This window comes from Saimiri boliviensis, chromosome 1, assembly GCF_048565385.1.
Source record: "Saimiri boliviensis isolate mSaiBol1 chromosome 1, mSaiBol1.pri, whole genome shotgun sequence".
NCBI classification, from domain to species: Eukaryota; Metazoa; Chordata; class Mammalia; order Primates; family Cebidae; genus Saimiri; species Saimiri boliviensis.
The window spans coordinates 216,629,934-216,653,367 of NC_133449.1; positions in this window are offsets into that span (position 1 = coordinate 216,629,934).

Sequence of the window (23,434 nt, forward strand, 5' to 3'; positions counted from 1 at the left end):
GCAATGTTTTAGGGTTGATATACAGTGAATAGATGCTTCTGAACCTACCTTAAATAAAGCATCCGGCACATGATAGAGATGGATCGCTTGCTCTCATAAATCTGGCATTTAAACTGAACTAGTTATGAATATTCCTGACAGAAAGATTTAGCTGTATGCCTCATCCCCCCTACCAGTGACTAAATAATTAGTCTTTCAGTTAATCTTCATTACCATTGTCATCTTCCACCTTGTCCTTTGAAAACAAGATTGAAATAGAAGGATATCTAGAAATTCATGTTGAGAAATATGAGGGCTGTAAGCCATTCATATGACAAAGGTGCTTAGAAGAGACAGCAAAAGTTATTTCATCTAATCTATAGATACACCAATTTAAATTGATTAAAATTTCAAAGGAGATTTCAGCGCATGGTAATGCTGATGAATAGTCCATGAACAGCAAAGGGTAAGATGAAATGCAGGCTAGGGGGAAGCACTAAATTGTCTTTCACATTCTTTGTAGCTCTCTATTGTTCCTGCTCCCTGCCTTCCAACATATCCAGCTATTACTTCAATCTTACAGTACAAATTTGCTACTGGAAAGGAGCTTATGTGATATGAACTAAGGTCACAGATACGCTTGTTGGATTCTCTCATGGGTTCTGTAAGAGAACAAGAGAGACTGATTGAAACTTACTCTTCGGAGTTAAATACTCATCAACAGAGGGCAACTTCATTTAAGCACTGTTGACTGGTAAATCACCAGAAATAGATTTCCATTAATTTAAAAACAAAAATCAAAACTAAAACTAATTATAATACTATTTATTAAGCATTTACTAGGCACTTGGCAATTTGATCACATGTTGTCTAATTTTTACCACCATCCTACCCTATAGATATTAATTCCTTTTAATAGATGAGAAAATTAAGGGTAAAGAAATAAAGTAACCTGTTCAAAGTAATTGCAAGTTTGTGGTTGAATAGGAGCTTGAAATGATATTTCAAGCAAAAAATTGTCAGATGGTTGTACTTGTTTGAAGCACATCTCATTGACTTTTTTTTGGTGAATCAATGAGAGAAAAAGGGCATTGAGAAAAATTAAGCTATGTGAAGAAAATTAAAAGTAAAGTGATCAAGGTAATAGACAATCAAAGGGATATAGAGTTTTCTTAAGGTTAGATTGTTAACCTGCAATTATGCTACTGATCACTATTTCATTAATTAAAATAAACCTTTTTGGCTGTACGTCTGTCCGGGAATCACAAGTTTCTGTGTTGGCAAGTTGCATTGATACTGGCACTTATGAAATACAAGTTGAAGCTATTGATAAAATACTGAAGTTTCATCCTTTTTGGTTTTTACATTTACAGACAGCTTTTTAAGGAGGTCCTCTGAGCTCCTTACCTGACCCTCCATTCTTTGTTTACATGAGTGCATAAACAGAAGTTTTATTGTCACTCAACCAGAGTGAATCTTTTCAGTGACATTTAGAGAATTCACCTTCCTGTCAATAACAGATTTAAGAAAGTTTTGTTTTTAATAGTCCTACGTAACCTGAGTTGCTTAGTTTTTGATACTTTCTTTCAGGAGCTACTACCTAAATCAAGCAACAGCATCTTTCATTGTCACCAAGTGATAAATTCATTTATGAAAAAGGTGTTGCTCTTTTGTTTTTCCTTTAGAAATAAAGAAATGCATTTTTCTTCCTAGACGTAAATTAATTAGTGCTTTTCTGTCCCAGACGTCTATGACATGAAAAGAATGTAAATCCACAGCTATCAAGGTGATTAACATTATAAACAGAAGAGTTGCATTTGAGAAGTCCAGCAATAAGTTTATAAACTAACAAGACTATTATAAGCTAATAAAATATGTTGTGAATTAAAAGGAAAAAGAAAACTCATTTGATTCCTGATGAGTTACTTTCTAGCTTCGCTGTGTTATCTTCCATGTTATCTTCTTGCCACAGTAAGCTATTAAAACTGAAGTAATTGGTTACTTTAACATACAAAATTGTGACATTTTCAGTCCCCAGTCTGGAAGAAACAAATGCCTATAGGTGTCCCTTCCTTGGTAGTGAAGTTTCTTCTAATCAGTTTAGAAAATTAGTTATGATTTAAAAGTAGAAAGCTTTTAGAGATGTAAATACTTTGAAACTAAACAGCAACACAAAAGCATAGAAGTTTGGGCTGTTTTCAAAAGTTAGGTTCAGGGAGGCATTCAGCCATTCCTTAAAAAACTTTTAATTGAAAACCTGGATTACTGTAAATCACCAGAAGAGTACCTAATTAGGTGACATTAGTTCAAGTCAGGGAGAATAAATATGGGGTGCTTCATCATTCTTCCAGGTCAAGGAGGACATTGCTCTCTGAGGCCACACTGATTCTAGAACTGGCTATAAACTCATTTTGGAGAGTATTATGTTTGCTATGTTCCCTGAAATTGTATTCATAAAATTGTATTTTAATATTACATTGCCAAGTTTTCTTAGAGGATGTTTAAGAAAACACAAAATTTCTGTTTGTATTTGCCACACAAATTTTGAGAACATGAATCTCAAGAATAAACCTTGTCTCTTCCTGATAAATTTAAAGTCTTCCTCCTTTCTAATAAGATCACATAACTACGTGCTATGGTCTGAATGTGTCCCCTAAAATTTATGTGTTGGAAACTTAATCTCCAATGCAACAGTGTTGGGAGGTGGAGCCTACTGGGAGGTGTGGAGGTCATGAAAGCTCCATCCTCATGAATGGATTAATGCTGTTATAAAAAGGTTTCTGGGAGTGGATTTCCTCTCTGCCACTGTTTTGTTTTGTGAAGACATAATATTCATCTCCATTTGCCTTTCCACCTTCTGTCATGTGAAGTTGCAGCAAGAAGTCTTTCACTAGACACAAGATGCAGTGCCTTACTCTTGGACTCCTACCTTCCAGAATCATGACAAATCAATTTCTATTATTTTATAAATTACCCAGTGTCAGGTTTGGGTTGTGGCAGCATAAAATGGACTAAGACATGATGTTTTCCATTTTGATTTCACTACTGGAAAATTCAGATTTTTTTTTTTTCTAGCCTCACCCAGGCTAGAGTGCAGTGGTGTGATCTCCTGCCTCCTGGGTTCAAGAGATTCTTCTGCCTCAGCCTTGCGAGTACCTGGGACTACAAGCCTCCTGAGTAGCTGGTACTACAAGTGTGCACCACCAGGCCTGGCTACTTTTTGTATTTTTAGTAAAAATGTGGTTTCACCATATTGGCCAGGCTAGTCTCAAAACTCCTGATCTTGTAATCTGCCGGCCTTGGACTCCCCAAGTGCTGGGATTACAGAAATGAGCCACAGTGACCAGCCCAGATTTTAAGCAAGCACAATCACTTTAGATATGCAGACACTTGTTCTCATCAATATAGCTTTACAATCCTTTTCCTTGGTTCTGTTTTCTATTTCTCTTTTACTTTTTCTTCTAAGTCTTTTTTTCTTCTTCTTAGAACCTGCTCTAAGTCCTCTGTTGAAAAAACAGACTATTTATAAGTAAAAATTAACAAAAAGCCAAAATGGTTTTGGACCATACACCATCAACTAGAAAATTACCTACTATTTTTTTCAGTGATATTTTCATTGAAAAAAAAAAAAAAAAAAAAAAGGATTCCTGTTCCAAGTAACTTTCACATATTTGAATGCTTAAGATTCTAAAGCTTATGCAATGTATTAAATATTAATGATGACATAAGAACCTGGGGTTTTGAAGTTCTTAACACCTTGGTCCCAATCCATTTGCATAAACATGTGTCTTTATATTGTGCTTTACATTTACTGTGTTTTTTTTACAAATTGAAGGTTCATGACAACCTTGCATCAAGCAAGTCTATTGGCACCATTTTTCCAACAACAGGTGCTCACTTTGTGTCTCTGTGTCACATTTTGGTAATTCTCACACTTTCAAACACTTGTATTATTATTACGTCTGTTATGGTGATCTGTGATTGGTGATCTTTGATGACATTGTTGTAATTGCTTTGAGGTGCCATGAACCATACCCACATAAGACAGTAAACTTCATAAATAAATATGTGTAGTCTAATTGCTCCAACAATCAGCCATTCCTCTATCTCTCTCCCTTTCCTCTGGGCTCCTTATTCCCTGAGACAAAATATTGAAATTAGTCAATCAATAATCCTACAATAGCCTCTAAGTGTTCAAGAAAATGAAAAATGCTACTCCAGTGTACACACAAATTATAAGAACGTGAAACAACCTTATTGCTTAGATGGAGAAAGTTTGAATGGTCTTGCTAGAAGATCAAACCACGTAAAACATTCCCTTTAGCCAGAGACTTAATCCAGAACAAGGTCCGAACTCTTTTCACGTCAGTGAAGGCTGAGAGAAGTGAAGCTTCAAAAGAAAAGGTAGAAGCTAACAGAGGCTGGTTCATGAGGCTTAAAGAAAGAAGCCATCTCCATAATGCAAATTGAAGCAGTAAGTTATCCAGAAGATCTAGTTAAGGTCATTGATGAATGTGGCTACACTAAACAACAGATTTTTAATGTAGATGAAACAGCCTTCTCTTAGAAGACATCATCTAAAACTTTCATAGCTAGAGAGAAGTAAATGCCTGGCTTCAAAGCTTGAAAGGAAAGGTTGAATCTCCTGTTAGGAGCTAATGCCGCTAGTGATTTTAAATCAAAGCCAATGCTCATTGACCACTCAAAAATCCTAGCACCCTTAAGAATTATGCTACATCTACTCTTCCTGTGCTGTATAAATGGAACAACAAAGCCTGTATAAATGGAACAACAATAGCAGATCTCTACAGCATGGGTTACTCAGTACTTTAAGCCCACTATTGAGACCTACTTCTCAGGAAAAAAGATTTCCTTCAAAATATTACTGCTTGTTGACAATACACCTAGTGAATCAAGAGCCCTGATGGAGTACAAGAAGATTCATATTGTTTTCATGTCTGCTCATATAGCATTTATTCTGCAGCCCATTGATCAAGAAGAATTTTACTTTTAAGTTTTATTACATAAGAAATATATTTCATCAGACTATAGCTGCCATAAATTTCTCTGGTAGATCTGGGTGGACTAAATGGAAAACATTCTGGAAAGTATTCACTATTCTAGATGCCACAGGAACATTTCTGAATCATGGGAGTAGGTCAAAATATCTATATGAACAGGAGTTTGGAACAAGTTAATTCAAGTTTTCATGGATGACTTTTAGGGGTTCAAGCCTTCAGTGAAGGAAGTAACTATAGATGTGGTAGAAACAGCGAGAAAACTAGAATTAGAAGATGGAGTCTGAAGATGTGACTGAATTGCAATCTCATGATCCAACGTAAACAGATGAGGAGTTGCTTCCTGGGAATGAGCAGAGACTGGTTTCTTGAGATGGAATCCTCCCCAGTGAAGATGTGAACATTGCTGAAATGACAACAAATAACTCTGAATATTACAGAGACTTAGTGAATAAAGCAGTGGCAGTTTTCGAGATTGACTTTAATTTTGAAAGAAGTTCTACTGTGGATAAAATGCTGACATCCCAGCCTTCAACAACCACCACCACCCTGATCACTCAGCATACATTAACATTGAAGCAGTACTGTCCACTAGCAAAAATACATTACTTGCTAAATAAAGAGTCGTTAATATTTTATGGCAAGTATGTGTTTTTTAACTAAAACATATAGATTTTTTTAGACATAATGCTATTTCACATTTAATAGACGATAGTATAAACATAATTTTTATCTACACGGGAAAACCAAAATATCATGCGACTTACTTTATTGTGATATTTGCTTTATTTTGATCATCTGGAACTGAATTTGTAGTACCTCAGAGGTATTACTATATATATGAATTTAGCTCTATAGCATGAGTTTCCCAAAATTCTCATGAAGGTTAGGCCTGGGTCCTATAATTTGATTGTCATGCCTTAGTTCTTTAAAACTTACAACCTTAGCTGTAAAATATAAGCAAATTTTATTGTCATTTCTGTTCAAAACTGCAAATGACTGTCACTTACCTGTAGAAATTAGGTGGTAAAGAGATATTACATAAAGGTTCAAATGAATAATTTCTCATTTTAGGGAAAGGGAAATAATGTTAAGTTCTAAAACTACACAAGCATGTAGACTCTAAAAAGCATTACAAATTTGTTATTCAAAGATTAGCTTACTAACTTTAAGAAAAACATTTCATTCTTTTGTTTCACATACATGCTTATTAATGCATAAAACATATGATAAACATACTTTCAAACATCATATAAGTTCAATAGGAATTTGCAATTGAAAAAAATAAAATATTTCATTTAAGTCTAAAATGATTTTTTTTTGTTTTTCAAAGCAGTGGGTTCTTTTTTTTTTTTTTTTGCCATTCAAAATAGAAAATATTCCCTGGTTTCTTTTCCTATGCTTTTTTACAGTACCAGTCATCTAAGGCAGTGATTGTGAGATTATGATCCATAACAACTAATTTGTACCCTGAAAATAAAATAGTGACAATTAGCATCTTAATATTTCACAAACTAAAATTATTTTCCTATGTATTTTTGACAGAGTTAAAAATTTATTATTGTAAATCCTTGTATTTATGTGACCCATTTCCTAACATCTCCAACAAATAATCTGTATCTCTCTACTTTTAATGCATTTAAAATATTGATAAGAATTGTTATTAAACCTTTCCAAATTGTTTCTTAAACTGAAATAATTTCTTTTATGAAGAGTAATTAACATTATAGAGATGCAGAACCAGAACAAGACAATGGTTGCCAATGTTTAGTACAGGTGAGCTTGCTGTGATTATCAACAGGCAGAATGAGGAATTCCTTTGTAATAAAGAGCCGACTCTGTATCTTTGGTTATAAGAATACATACATGTGGTAACATGTCATATAATTATACATGAAAATAAAAGAACACATTCAAAAATTGATGAAAATGAAGACCTGTAGTCTAGTTAATTGTATTATGCCAATTATATTGTTTTTTTATGTATTTATTTATTTTTTATAATAATGTAGTCTACTTATGTAAGATGTCAACACTGGGGAAAGTCGAGTACCCGGGATTTCCTTAAAGTACATCTGTAACTTCTTGTGAGTCTAAATTATTTCAAAATAAAAACTGTTTGTGTTTTTAAAAAAGTAATTATGCGGCCGGGCGCTGTGGCTCAAGCCTGTAATCCCAGCACTCTGGGAGGCCAAGGGGGGTGGAACACGAAGTCAAGAGATTGAGACCATCCTGTTCAACATGGTGAAACCCCGTCTCTACTAAAAATACAAAAAATTAGCTGGGCATGGTGGCGCATGCCTGTAATCCCAGCTACTCAGGAGGCTGAGGCAGGAGAATTGCCTGAACCCAGGAGGCAGAGGTTGTGGTGAGCCGAGATCGTGCCATTGCACTCCAGCCTGGGTAACAAGAGCGAAACTCCGTCTCAAAGAGAGAAAAAAAAAAAAAAAGCAATTATGCTAGCTGAGAAAGTAAGGTAGGTTTTGGTGATTTTGTTTTCAGTAGACAATCACTTAATACATAACAAAAAGAAAATGACTTACGTGTCAAATAAATAAAGGAACCATTTTAAAATATTTTTGAAATAAATTTGCTGCATTTTTATTTTAATTTGATATTATAATTGGCTAAAAATTTATACTCTATTTTATTCTATTCTCTGTCACAGAATGTAAGATTTTCAATTCACTTATGTCTTAATTTAGATGGATGTGAGACTGCTTCACATGTAATACCATCGTTACTGAAGAAACTGCAAGAACATCCAGACTCTGTGCCACACATTCTCAAAAGGCTATTTCCACATCTTCTTGGGGTATGTGATGTAATTTATGGTGAATGTCTTGTCAATATTCAACAATAACTTTTTAATGTACTTTATGACAATAAATAGGACACATCTATTGCATACTCATTATAGTAACAGGGACTGTGCTGAAAACTTTATATATAAATTATATAAAATCACCCGGTGAGATGATAGGTTATTATCATTCTAGTTTTACAGATGAGGAAACTGAGGATTACTATTAAAAGAGCAAACTGTAGGTCAAACAGTTAAATTATGGACCCAGAACAGCTAGAAAAATGATGGTGTCAGAACTTCTATTCAGGTCTTTCTGGTCTGCAAAACAAATCTAGCCTGTGAAGCAAAGGCTTAAAGTCACCATTCTTCACTAACCAACTCTAACATATATGCAGAGTTATGAGTGCATCTGTGGATGGATATAACCAAATTCCTGGTGAAATTCTGAGATCTTTGGAATAAAATAAATCCATATTTTCATGTTCAAAATTACTTTTATAAAGCAACCATATAAAATGTGGAGCATATCTCTTCTTGGTTAATTTTAATTTTTATTCTATTGAAAAATGTTTTTCCTACTGATTAAGCAATTAAAGAAAAAAATAATGGTGTTACAAATGCAAGAGAAAATTTTACTGTACTCTAACACTAACACAATCTGAAGAACGTTTCAACTTTCATTAACACAAGGTTGCCATAATATGGCAGAGGTTTTCTTTGTAAAAATGGTCTGGGTAAGTACTGTATGGAGGGTTCTAAATATTTACCATTAACCTGTATCTACTTAAGCGTCGACTTTGAACTAAAGTCCACACTGTCTATTTTGAAACAGCGTCATCATCTCAGGCTAGCCACAAAACACTGCAACTTTTAAAAGTTCTCTACCACTACATTCAACTCATTAATTTCTTCCCACTCATCAATAAAACTAATTTATTCAGCCCATTTTATAGTTCAGACTTCCAGAATGAGGTACTATTGGCAGCATCGGCACCCCAAAAGGGATATCTCTTATCTACTAGTTGAAATTTTTCTGTCCATAGTAAGGGCCCAATGAGACTTGCACAGTTGCCCTGATTTATAAAAAGTGATTTATTCAGCTAGACTTCAGAAGGCTTCCAGTTCAGTTCCCAGTTGCATAACTAAGGCAGGATTTAAAAAAACAAAACAAACACTTGCTCCAAACTTTAAATATGCAGATTCCTCAAATTTTAAAATGTTGAAAATGACATAATAAAAATATAACAAAAACTACACAGAAGATTGACTCATTTTTAGTGAGAAATTTATTGACTTACCACATAGATTCTGTATAAATTAGATTTTTGTGGTTGATTTCAGTGCAACACAAAACTTGTGGTAGTCAAATAAATCTTGCTATTTCTTATTATTGTTAACTTTAATTCATCATTTTGAAAATTAATTTTTTACAGCTTTAGCTCTTTAAAGTTCTCTGAGAGTAATAACAGTATGAACTCACTTCCACAGTAAATTTCTAGCATATAAAAGACCCAGTAAATATGTGATGAATTAATATTTGTGGATAAAAAGTATAACGGTTTTTTTAAAAAATGCTGTAATACTTCAAAACCATTTAGAATAACTGAATCATGATATCTCTTCAAATTGCCACTATTAAGAAAAATTCTCTTTTTCACAGTTCTATTGTTCTTTTTTTTTTTCTTTTTCTTTTTTTTTCTTTTTTTTTTTTTTTTTTTTTTTTTTTTTGAGACAGAGTCTCGCTCTCTAGCCAGGCACCAGGCTGGAGTGCAGTGGCACGATCTCGGCTCACTGCAACCTCCGCCTCCCAGATTCAAGCAATTCTCCTGCCTCAGCCTCCTGAGTAACTGGGACCACAGGCACGCGCCACCATGCCCAGCTAATTTTTTTTGTATTTTTTTAGTAGAGACGGGGTTTCACCATGTTGGCCAGGATGGTCTCGATCTCTTGACCTCGTGATCCACCCGCCTCGGCCTCCCAAAGTGCTAGGATTACAGGTGTGAGCCACTGCGCCCGGCCCACAGTTCTATTGTTACATGTTTCTATGGGGTATAATGTGTTATGTGTTATTTGATATAAATCATTATAAAATTATTTATGTACATATATGTTATGTATATATTCATTATGTATACATATTTAACTTATTCTCCTTAAAATACTAAAATTTTTTAATAAAATAATTACAAGTAAAAATCAAAGTAGTAGCTAAGTTTAAAAAATCATGTTTGGGTCAATCTCTGTTCAACAAGTAAATTGGCTATTATTTACTATTTTTAATATAAATTTTGGAAAATTTACAAATTTTTCAGTTCTGTAGGCTTCTACATAAAATGAGCAGAATGTCTTGAACAAGCAGGGGAATGAGGATGCAGAAAATAATTGCCATGCAAAACAATTCAATTGGGATTTAAATTTCTAAACAAACCTGTTGTTTCATAGTTTTATATTAAGCCCTGTTAAAAATAGTGCTTTAGCCCTAATTCCCCCTCCTGAATTATTAAAGCATAAACACACAGAGAAATGTATGTAGGAGAAAGTGAAAAGCATTAATAATCTCAACACCCAGAGATAATTGCTATTAATGTGTTGGTATGTAAATAATGATCCCAAACCAAAAGCAACCTAAATGTCCATCAGACAAAGTGTGGTACACCTATGTGATGGAATACTATTCATCAATTAAAAGGAACAAACACTGACACATTTTAAGTCATGGACAAACTTCAAAAACAATATGCTAAGTGAAAGAAACCAGAATGAGAGATCACATACTGCGTAATTCAATGATATAAAATGTCCTGACAAGCCATATTTATAGAGACAGAAAGTAGATTGTTGGTTGCTAAAGGCTGGTAATGGGAAAGGGAATTAACTAACTTTAAGAGCTCACAAGGAAGATTATTGGGGGTAATAAAATGTTCTGAAATGGATATATAGTGATGATTCCACTACCTGGTAAAGTTACTAAAACCACTGAATTGTATATTTCAAGTTAGTAAATTTTGTGATATTAAAAAAACAATAAAGTGGTTAAGCATATATATGTGAGTATAAAACTTTCTCAACCTTCTCTCATGCATATAAAGGCCATAATATACATGCTGGTTTACTACACACACACACACACACACACACACACACACAGACACACACACACACACATTTATTGAGCATATACATTGGACATTTTCTACTTCAGCATGGTGCTACATCACCATTTTTGAAAAACTATAATACTCTATTGTACAGGTGTATAATTATTTTTCTAGTGTTTCACCTTTTATGTTCTTGTAAATAACAAGAATATTTTAATGTATGCAAATAATAAAACCAATGTTTGAAGGTACATACACATATAATTTTTCTTAATTTTTCTTACGTATCTATCTCTCTATATATCTTTACAAATTGTTTATTTGAATAAATTGAATTCCTATAATTTGAAGTTCTGAGTTACAGTAGCAAAATTATGTATATATTTATCCATAAAATTATGTATTATACCTATCTATATCTACTTTCTATTAGCAGATTGTCCTCAGAAAATTATACAAATTTTTATTTCATTTTTATATAATAGAAATAGCCATTTACCTTTACCCCTTAGAAGGAAATGGATATTGTCAATCTTATTAAATCTGAGCCCATCTTTAAAAGAGTAAATCTGTGCTACATTAATTTGTAGTAGTTACATGGAGAGGTTAAACGTCTCTTTATATGTCCTATGGTCATTTGTATTTCTTCTTTTATGAATTGCCTATTTGTTTACCATTCTCAGTTTCTCAATTGAGTTGTTTGTTTTTCATTTCTTGCTTGGTAGTATTTATTGATTAACATTATTAATAATATTTATTTCATATAGTTTTCAAATATGGTTTATAATTTTTTCTATTTAAAATTTTAAATATTTATCATATAAAAGGTTTACATTTTTATGTAATCAAATCTATTAAATTTTATAATTGTTTTTTCTTTTTGATGTTATGCTTAGGAAATCTTCGTTTCTCTAAGATTATAAAAACATTCACCTAATTTTTTTCAGTACCTCTTTGGTTTTCATGCTAATTTTAACTATTCTAGTAATTTGTAATTCAGGCTGTGTATGGTGACTCAGGTCTGTATTCCCAGCATTTTGGGAAGGCTGAGACAGGTGGATAACTTGAGGCCAGAAGTTGGAGACCAGCCTGGCCAACATGGTGAAACCTTGTCTCTACTAAAAATACAAAATTTAGCTGGGCGTGGTGGCACACACTTATAATCCCAGCTACTCAGGAGGCTGAGACATGAGAATCACTTGAACCTGGGAGATGCAGGTTACAGTGAGCCGAGAGCGCACCACTGCACTTCAGCTTGGGTGACAAAGCGAGACGCTGTCTCAAAAAAATAAAGAAATTTTTGATTTAGTTCTATGTAAGTATTATGCAAAAAATCCAACTCTACTTCTCACCTTTATGACTCAGTCTTAGCAATAGTGACTGAATAATCTATTTCTTCCCTAACCTAGTTTGCAGTCAGCATAAACCACTCTGAGGTAACAGACCTGGATTTCAGCTAAATTTGAGAAAGTACATGTATTATAAATCTCTGGCATAGTATTCTAATTCCTGAGAGACAATTTTGCAGCTGTTAGTTATTGTCACCAAAATTGATAAAAATTTATGGCAATGTTTTCTATTTGAGAGACAGCTCACTGTCAGGTACATCTACAGGGACAGTGAGCTGTCTAATAGGAGAGAAGCAGTGCCCTTTGTTACTTTTCATAAACTTCTGCTTTATCACTGATTGTAAGTGAATTCTCTCTATGTGTCACTCCTTTCTGGATAGGGTATTTTAATTCAAAAGAAAATGTACAAATCCCTATGAATTATGGTAGATATAATAAAACTATAAATATAAAATAAAAGATTAGAATTACAGTACTTAAGCATAGCATTTCGAGCAGTAAGTTTGCCATGCTTTACAACGTGTTATAGGGTAACGTACATGTAGCCAAAGATGAATTATAAAGAAACTTTTGAAGAAACCACTTTCCTTCTAGTCCAGAGTAGAAAGGGCCCTTGGCTAGAAATAATAAACACTGGTATCTATTGAGTGTTTTCTCATTGGTAGGCACTGTTCTAAGCAATTTATAGATGTTGACTCCTTTGATCCTCACGATAACTCCATTATGAGTCCATTGAAGCACCAAGAGATTAGGTAACTTGCTCAAGGGCTCACACTTATAAAAGGCAGAGCCAAGATTAACTCCAGGCTCTCAAGTCCACGTCCTGAACCACTCACTCCTCTGCCTCACTCTGAAGACTCCGGTGATTCCCAGTGCTGCATCCTTAATGGTCTTGTGCTCTTGGAATGCCACCTGCTTAGGCAGATTTAAGTTTCAGCTTTTATTAAAAGTATAAATATAAAAAACAAATTCAAATGTTGAACATACTGTTAACAAGTTAAAGCACAACACAAAAGATGAGTTTCTATCAGCATTACAAAAAATTAATTCCTAATCATTTTATGCTGTTCGTAATGAAAGCCCAGAGTTAATGACTGTAGACTTTATGCTTACATATACTTTCTACGTTTACTCATCCATCATTCATTCAAGTAATAAAAAAAAATGAGAACTTATTATGAGTCAGTGTTTGTAAGTTGGAAATATAGCAATGAACAAGAGAGTCCCTACTCTCATGGAGCTTCCGAGAAGTTAGGGTAGGAGAGGAGGGCTTTGCAGAAAATAAGCGACATTTTAGGAGATGTAGAGTTCCAAGATGATGCTGATTAAATTAATCCAAAAGAAGCATAATTTTCTATACTTAATACCATGAAATTCAATTCAACTGGAGAAAAATTTTATGAATTCTTTTCAGAATTAAATCCATATCATGTTAGAAGGCAGAGTAATTCTTTAACATGTGGAAAAATGCTTTAAAGCTGCTACATCTCAAATCACTGTTGATGAAAATTATGTCATTCTGGAAAAATATTCTTAACAAGAAAACTAAGACTGAATACTGTGTAATATCATTGTGTAATTTTTTTTTATTTTAATGCTGGGTTAAAAGCTAGTATGTGAGAACTAAGATTTTGAGCCTTACTCTAAACCAAAGATAGCAGTAACCAAGTACAGACTTTTAGTTTCCTGTTTGTGGAAGAGGCAGGCTACAGAATTAGCCAAATTGACAATTAAGCATCGTGTCAATATCTGAGAACAAAATATTAGATTCAACTAATCTTAATAATTAGCCAGGAAAAACAACAGAACTTCAATCAAGTAAGATAAATAGGATTTGTAATGCCAGCAGATGTACTTTACTGTAAGATCAATAAGCCAAGATGTTAATCTAAGCCTAGTTTTTGGTTTTATTTTATAGTTGTCTACTTAGATAGTGCCCCCAAACCAATGTGACCAGAAAAGGAAGGAAGCTAAGTAGAAACCATACTCCAAGACAAATTGCAAGATGTTAATAATCTTTTAAATATTAATACCTTGCTGAGAGACATCCTGCATGGTAGTAAGTCTCTATCCTCTTAGCTCCTCATGGGCTTCCTTATTGTAGTTTATTTATGATGCATTTCTATATGTATGCATGTATGTATTTTTCTAGATACCCCAGCAGTAACTTCCTAACATCACAATCTAATGAACAAGGTTAAGCTATGAATTTCTGAATTTAATATGAAATATTAAAACCAATTCATTTAAAACCACCCCCAAATATCACCATCAGCCATTATCTGAACTGGATTAGTTGAGTCAACTTCTTCCAGTATCTTCAATTCTCATATCTACCTTTTCTATGTTTTCTGTCCTTTAAACAGGACTCAGGTTAACTCCTTAATTTGGTATCTCAGCATCTTGTGCTTTTCCTGATATTGGCTTGTCTGCATTTTGGACTAGAATACCAATGTGCACAGAGTATAACTAGTGCCTTTTAATTCACCATTGCATCATCATCTTACACTGGGACTGATAATAGGTGTTCAATAAATCTTTATTTCACAAAAGAAATAAAAACAAAAAATACATATTCCTAGTAGTCTGATGTGTTATTAGTGATTAATATTTTGAAAAAGTGAATTCAATTTAGTAAGATGAGTTCGCGATTTCACAACAGGAAGTAATTTGAAATGTTAAGAGTTGTATTCTGTTATTTTTTATAGTGTTCCATTCACATGATGTATGGAATGCTCTTTAATGAATTAAAGTACTTTCATCTTTAAACTTCCAAAAACCCAATCAAGATAAGAAAACTTAAGATTGCTGTTGGCACTAACAATTATTCCCTCCTTGTCCCTGCCCCTTCCACCAGCACACATGCACACACACACACACACACACACACACACAGCAAAAACTTGGTGTTCAAAACACACAACAAAAACGTGGTGTTCACAATTTCCAACTAATTCAACACTGCTAAAAGTTTTAGGAGGAAGCTTTTCGGAGGTGGAGCACGTAGAAACTTTCCTCAAAGGAAGGATTTTTAATCAAAGGAAGGATTCATTTCTGAAAGCTGTCCATCTGGTTCCTTTCATAAGCTCTAAATTCACATGATAAAAAGGCAGAAATGTAATTAATATATTTTCCAAAAAGAGACAGTTTTAGGCATGTACTTCAGCAATGAATTGTGAAACACTTGACACATCTACTTTTGAAATAAATGTTTCCATCCTGAGACAGTTGAAGGAGAAGGCAGGGCCTATAGCCTTTTGCGTATGGGAAGATCTTTTTAGTCATCTATAGCTGCAATCCACGAGAAGGTAGTTTCAATTTTGCTCTTGAAACATGCATCAAGCCCTATTTCCAACATAGTCTTTCCTGTCACACGTCTTCTGGCAGCATTACTGCATTTGAGTCTCTTCTCTTTCAAATCCAATCTGCAATTGCTAAACCTGGCGATCTGCATTTTAAGAAAAAAAAATGGTAGTGACTGTCATAATTTTATGCCATTAATATTCTCAAGAAGTGAAATTACCAGAAAAGAGTCTACTATAGTACAAGGAAAATATGCGAAAGAATCCCATAGTATATTTTCAAAAATGAAAAGTTTAGGACGAAACAGGATCAGATTGTCAGTCTTTGAAGGTTAAATACATTGATTTCACTGCAGAGGTTCAGTCACAACAACATCAGCATGTGACTGACACATACAAAAAGAGAAAGAAGTATATAGTTGCTGAGTAATATGCTGGAAACCTGAGATCTCTGAGTCATAAATACTAAATTCACTAATAATTGTTGCATGGCAAACTGCTTGATTTCTGTTAGCATTTTCTATAAAATATTAGACATGGGTTGAAACTACCTAATAAAATTCTTGTGATTAGTGCCTGAACTGGAAATGATATTGCTGGAAGGAGACTTATAGTTTGGAGGCTTATTCTTGCTCCTTTTTCATTGATAATAGCTGCCTATAAATGGAAAATAAATTATTCTTACTGTATTGCCATTCAAGGTGTTGTCCAACAGGGGTGTCCAGGATGCTGGGAGTTTCAGAGAAGTGTATTAGAATACAATTCTGTTAGAAGCTTTCACAAATACACATGAAAAACTTAATGAGGCTGGGGGTGGTGGCTCACACCTGCAATCCCAGCTCTTTGGGAGGTTGAGGTTGGCAGATCACAAGGTCAGGAGATCAAGACCATCCTGGCTAACACAGTGTAAGCCCGTCTCTACTAAAAATATACAAACTTAGCTGAGCATGGTGGCGCACGCCTGTAGTCCCAGCTACTTGGGAGGCTGAGGCAGGAGAATCACTTGAATCCAGGAGGTGGAGGTTGTGGTGGCTGAGATGGCACCACTGAGCTCCAGCCTGGGCAACAGAGTAAAACTGACTCAAATAAACAAACAAACAACCATAATGAACCAGATTCTTCTTCACTGGGTAATATGGGTTAGCAGAAAAGGTTTGAAAACAAGCATTGTTGTTAGAATATATTTATGGAAAGAAGAGAGAAGTCACTTATGCCTGCATATCCATGCCAACTGCATATTTTGAGAAATGGCAAGTTGTTGTCTCAGATGGGTTAGAAGGTACAGTTTCAGCTTCCATGCCCAGAGAATAATGCCTGATCTGGCAAGAGAATTTCCTTTTCCTGGCTGCTGTCCATCTAGGAAACATAGACATTCATGGAAACTTGAACCCAGTTAACTCTTGACTGAAGGTAGAAAAAATTACAATGTATAAGAAAAGAAGACACTCTAAGTAGAAGCTAATCATAACTATTAGTATAGTCATCCCATGGGAGAACCAGAAGTTTTTGCCTAGATTTTTTTTTAGTGGGTGTTTCTTTTTTCTTTCTTTCTTTCTTTTTTTTTTTTTTTTTTTGACAAATCGGAAGTGGATTGACTTATGTATTCACATCAGCCCCTTTTCAACATGTCAGTTATTTTTGAACGTGTAAGTCAATTTTCCCTGTAATTGTCCAGTCATAAGCAATACTTAAATTAGAATTTGGAAACCATATTCCCTGGTGTCTTTATACATGTTAAATATGAATCTCCAAGAAGGGGATTGGGAATCTGCGTTTTTTGAGATGGCGTTTTGCTCTTGTCACCCAGGCTGAAGTGCCATGGCCCAAACTAGGCTCACTGCAACCTCCACCTCTCAGGTTCAAGCAATTCTCTTTCCTCAGCCTCCCCAGTAGTTGGAACTACAGGTAAGTGCAATCATCCCTGGCTAATTTTTTTTTTTTTAATTTTCAGTAGAGACAGGATTTTACCATGTTGGCCAGGCTGGTTCGTGACCTCAGGTGATCCACCCACCTTGGTCTCTGAAAGTGCTGGGATTACACGTGTCAGCCACCACACCCGGCTGGGAATCTGTATATTTTAAAATAAAAATCCCAAGTGGAATTCTAAGACAAGTTAGGAAAACAAAGTCCCAAATTATTGCCCTTTTCTAATATCTCTGAGCCGTCAGAATTCCACATACTGTATAAACTATATTTACTCTTCTGTGTATGTTTTATACTGAAGGCAATGTAGGGTCCGATTCCTTGAAGGTGACAGTGACAGTCTATGTTAATAATTATGTTGTTGAATACTAACATAATTTAGGTCAAAAATTCTGAATAATCTGAACCATTTGTACAATTTATGAGAAAAATGATTTGTCCTTCTTTGGACTTACTAAGTAATTTTTAGCAGATGTTCTGAGTGACTTGCATTTCTCCAGTCAACCAAATTACATGAAAAATGTTAAATTGGATCGGTGATCTGTCATCATATTTTAGTAGTTCTTAGGCACTTATGGAATACTTTTATAACCTTGTGTTAATTACTAACTGCCCTATTTGTGGGAGAAAATAACTAAGAGAATGAGGACTAGGAATTAGTTTTTGGTACTTAATAAATCTTATATTTGATGCTATTTGTCTTTAGTTTGCTAAATACATTTATTCACACACTGTTATAAGGTAAATAAAACAAACCAAAAAAAGGGTGACAAGGTGGGATTTAATCTTCCAATAAGCTATTTCCCAAACAAAAGTTTATAATATAAAAATGTCAGCTATATTTTCTTCTAAAAATTTCTACAATGTCCCCTACCATATGATGAAATTATCTATTAATTAAGTCACTGATGTCGATTCAATGAATAATTGAAAATCTGCAATAGGTTAAGAGCTGGAGAAAATAAGTCAGACTCAGACCTTAACTTCCTAGAGTTTATAGTCAGGATGGAGTCAGGTGGTAGATGGGTTTTTTATTGACTTGCAAAAGTTCTGAAGCAAAGAAGGAAGTGATGCTTTTACAAAACACCTCCAGTGTCATGGATACAGTTGCACTTGTGGTCAGGAACATAGTCTTGAGGCTGACCTACATCCCTGTTTTCATTGAGTGTGTACTCCTCCTTGGAATGTACATGTCTGTTCATTACACGTTTTGTGGAAGTCCCAGTTTTCTAGGTCTTTGTTACCAGGACAATCAGACCTACCATGCAGTGCCCATCCTTCAGCCTAATGTCCTCAAATTCTACCATGCTCTGATCCACAAAGACCTCCAATCTATAGTACTTTAGGTTCTTCAGGCCTGGCTTCAAAGGTATATGACCTACCCTGCATAGACAGGTCGGTGCTTGGTTTAATTCTTCACTGCCACTATCTTGAAATTCTTAATTTTAAAACAAGGGGTCTCACATTTTCATTTTGCACTGGACCCTGATAATTTTCTAAAAGTCCTAATTACCTGCCCTATCACTGACACATCAGATCCTTGAGATGAGGATTTTGGCCTACAATTGTTAATTTAACTCTTCAAACAGTGGTGCTTTTTAAAAAGATCTTAGCAGAAATTTTATCTTCTCAGAGAAGTTTTATTCAACTACCATTTTTAAAGTTCTATCTGCTCAGTCACTTTCATTTATGTCATTGCTTATTATCTTTAATGCATCTAGAATAATATTGAACTATTTTGCTCTTTTCTTTACTTATTTTTCTGCTGTAGATATGCTTCATGAAGGGAAAGACCTTATTTAGTCTTATTCGATACTTTATCTCCATGCCTTACAGTGTTGAGCCATATTTATTAAGTAAATGAATGTATGAAATTAAGTGAATCTGAAGCCTTGGAAGCATTAGAGCAAGTGAGATGAGAAACACAAATTAGGGCTGTTTGTCCTTAGCCTCTCAGAGAGAGGAGATATAAATTTGCGTGATTTTTTCAATGTTATGAAGTTTGAAATCGCATTTTTGTTTAAAACTGCATTTCCTGATAAAACTCTATTTTTCATTATAAATCATCATATGTTCCGGTACTTCACAGAAAGGAAAAATAGGAATAATTGATATTTTTAAGCTTTTTGGACTTCAGAATATTTTAACACTCACCTTAAATGTGTAATAAACACTATCTTTTGAATATGAGAATAAAGTAGACCAGTTATCCTGAATTTGGTGGTACTTTAAAAAATATAGCTGCCATTTTGCCAGTATTTCTACCTTTTTTTTTTCAGGGAATATAGAAAAGAAGAAGAAATGATATCTAAATTAAAATCTCAATGGTCATTGTATGTATCACCAAATTTCCATGTCATTCAGCACATGATAGTAACTGCAGTCCAAAATTATACTATTTTTTCTTGTGACATCTTTTTTTTTTCCTGGGCATGTATTCTTTTCTCTGAAAAAATTATATATTCAGTTAAAATGATCTTATAATCAAGTGAGTAGGTGTATAGAAATGTCAAATAGGAATGATAATATTTCCCACCTACTTGCCTTCACAGGGTGCTATGAGAATTGATATGAAAATGTCTTTGAAGTGTTTTGAATTTCTTGAAGAAAGATAATATAAATACAGAGTTGTATTTTTGAAAGTGTGATTCCAATGGTCCCTCTGATAAGTCCTGTCACTTTTGAGCTAGAAGAGTTATAGTCACTTCCTTGTCCTAACTGCTCCCCATGGATTGGAAGCACAGAGAGGTGATCTTTTTACATGCCACTATGATACCTTATATTTTTCAAGCAAGAGTAGACATTGATTCAGTGGATACTTAGCATTGATTTCATAGGTTTGGGCATTAAAGGATGTTCTACTGACATCTCAATGTATTAGCTGGCTAGGGCTATTACAACAAAATACCACAGACCAGGTGGCTTAAACGACAGAACTTTATTTTCTCAAAATTCTCAATGCTAAAAGTATGAGATCAAAGTGACAGTACATGTGGTTTTTCTGCGGTCTCTCTCCTTCGCTTGTAGATGGCCATCCTCTCTCTCTATCTTCATGCGATCTTCCCTTTATATCTGTTTCCCTGTTTTCTTTGGAAAATCAGTCCTGTCGGATTAAGGCTCATCCTAATGACTTCATTTAAACCTAATTACCTATTTAAAGACGCTGCCTCCAACAACAGTGGCATTCTGATGTACTCAGGGTAAAAACTTCAAAATATAAACTTGGCGACAATGCAATTCAGTCCATAGCACTGGGTTTGGGCCTAACATGGGTTAGGGCGTAGCATGAAGCATGAGCTGGGCATAGCGTAATGTTGCTTATTAGTTATTCTATATGCCCAAACATATGGCCTTTTAATGTTTCCCATTCTTAGAATAAAATGTAAACCCCTTCCTACAGCTCACGTGGACCTGTATCTCCGGCTTCGGTCACATGCCGTTCTCCTTTCCACTGGCTTTTTTCCCAGGCACACTGTTCTCCTTTTAAGTTCTGAAACATAAGGAGCCCTTTCTCTCCCAGGATCTTTGCATTTGTCAGGTAGGTTCTTCTTCCTCTTTTTTTTTTTTTTTTTTTTTTTTTTTTTTGAGACAAAGTCTTGCTCTGTTGCCAGGCTGGAGTGCAGTGGCGCCATCTCCACTCACTGCAACTTCTGCCTTGCCGGTTCAAACGATTCTACTGCTTCAGCCCCCCAAGTAGCTGGGACTACACACGCCACCACGGCCCAGCTAATTTTTGTATTTTTAGTAGAGATGGGACTTTGCCATGTTGGCCAGGATGGTCTCGATCTCCTGACCTCATGATCTGCCCGCCTTGGCCTCCAAAGTGCTGGGATTACAGGCGTGAGCCACTGCACCGGGCACTAGGTTGTTTTCTAAGCTCTTCCTGTCACCTCCCCTCAGGTTTTAGCTTAATGTTGTCTTCACAAAGGTGTCTTCTGGGCCACATTATGTAAATTAGTCCTAGTAATATTTATCACCATTTTCTGTTCATTTCCTAGATAATCTGTGAGAGAAAAAAAAAAAAAAAAAAAAAAAAAAAAAACAGTAGCCTTCAATGTTTAAGAACTACTATGACACTCAAACTTAAGCCTCAATATTATTATTATAATATTATTAATACAAAGTGCTGTGACTCTTATAGCTAAGCCATGTCGTTCTCCTGTTGAACATAAAAATCTCACAGAACATTCCCATCTGGGCAACTGGGTCACTGGGCAATCCACAAAATAAGAACCAATCCCCTTTCTCACTGAGTGGCTACTACTTTTCTAACTCAGTTGTAGTTTTAACCCTGCCCTAATCTGCCCTTTCTGCAGATAAGATTTATTGAGATATTTCAGGGTGTAAAATCACCCCTGCTCTATGACAGAACTCAATCTAGAGCAATCTTGCTCCCTTAAACTCTTCCCTGTGTTACTCAACTAGAGCACAAATTACAAAATAGTTTTTCTCTAGTGTGCGGTCATTGAGATGCACCAGCTTTCAATAAGGCATATGCTCTCCCTCCCTGCAACAAGTAATACACACAGCATGCTCAGCTGCAGGTGTTCCTGGTAATCTTGGGCTGAGTTAACTATAATCTAGGTTGCTTATTTGGAAGTGCAAGCTACCTGAGGGAAAGATCTAGGCTTTCTTTCTCACTTCTTCATTGCTAGAAGTTCTTCCAACTTTTACTGTCCCAGGCACATATCACGACCTCAGTTAATATTTGATGAATGAATCAACCAGTCCATGCCAGAATATTTGTGACTTTAGTTTATATACCCTTCAGTGCCTCTTATCATAAATTTTAGGCTTTTCTAGTAATATAGCTGTACTATGGTGGGAGCATATTTCTTGATAAGAGACTGACATATTGTAAATGGTGTATGAGGAAGTTTATTCCTGCTGCTGGAGAAAAAACTGGTTCCACAGAAAAAGCATATAAATATTATTGTGTTAGGTAATGAAAATGAGGTTTCAGATGGACACTAGGGTAAAGTAAGCACATGGCCTGTTTGAGAAATATACTACATAGTAGTGTATCTTGAGCATATATTGGTTATAAGAAGCCAAGATAGTATGTTAGATAAAATAACTACAAGATTGTGAGTCTCCAGAGTTATCATTACATTTCTCATTGTTCTAGTTCAATATTCACTGTTTGTACCTGTGATGGAAATCTACAAAAAATGTCAACTGCTTTCTTAGTGATTGTAAACTCACCTTGTAGAAATGGCTGTATCTAGTCTTTTTAAAGTCATTTTTTATGTGGGATAGGTAAATGAATTGTGCATATTAAATCTATATACTTTAAGTTATTATGTGAAAACATTTGGTAATTTATGTGTCATGTAGTTCTTGGTTATTAAAATTGTTTGCTTTCAAAAAAACTATAGCTACACAATTCATGGAAAAAAGTCAACACAATTAAAACACTTGAGCTCAATTTGGAGATCTTGTTAGAAAAGAAACTATATCGTATCAAATATAAAATGTATTAATAGAAAAATATTTAATTTTACAAATATCTTTGAGAGCTTAGTTTTTGTAAAATGATGTACAACATGAGAATAACAGAGATCGAAGAAACAATCTCTGTTTTGTATCTAATTTATATGGGCAATCCACATAGCAAATTCTAACTCTAAATTTTGAATTCTAGATCTATTGCTTCCATGCATTTAGGATAATCCTATAGAAATAGATGTTCTGGGCCGGGCGCAGTGGCTCAAGCCTGTAATCCCAGCACTTTGGGAGGCCGAGACGGGTGGATCACGAGGTCAAGAGATCGAGACCATCCTGCTCAACATGGTGAAACCCCGTCTCTACTAAAAATACAAAAAATTAGCTGGGCATGGTGGCACGTGCCTGTAATCCCAGCTACTCAGGAGGCTGAGGCAGGAGAATTGCCTGAATCCAGGAGGCAGAGGTTGCAGTGAGCCGAGATCGTGTCATTGCACTCCAGCCTGGGTAACGA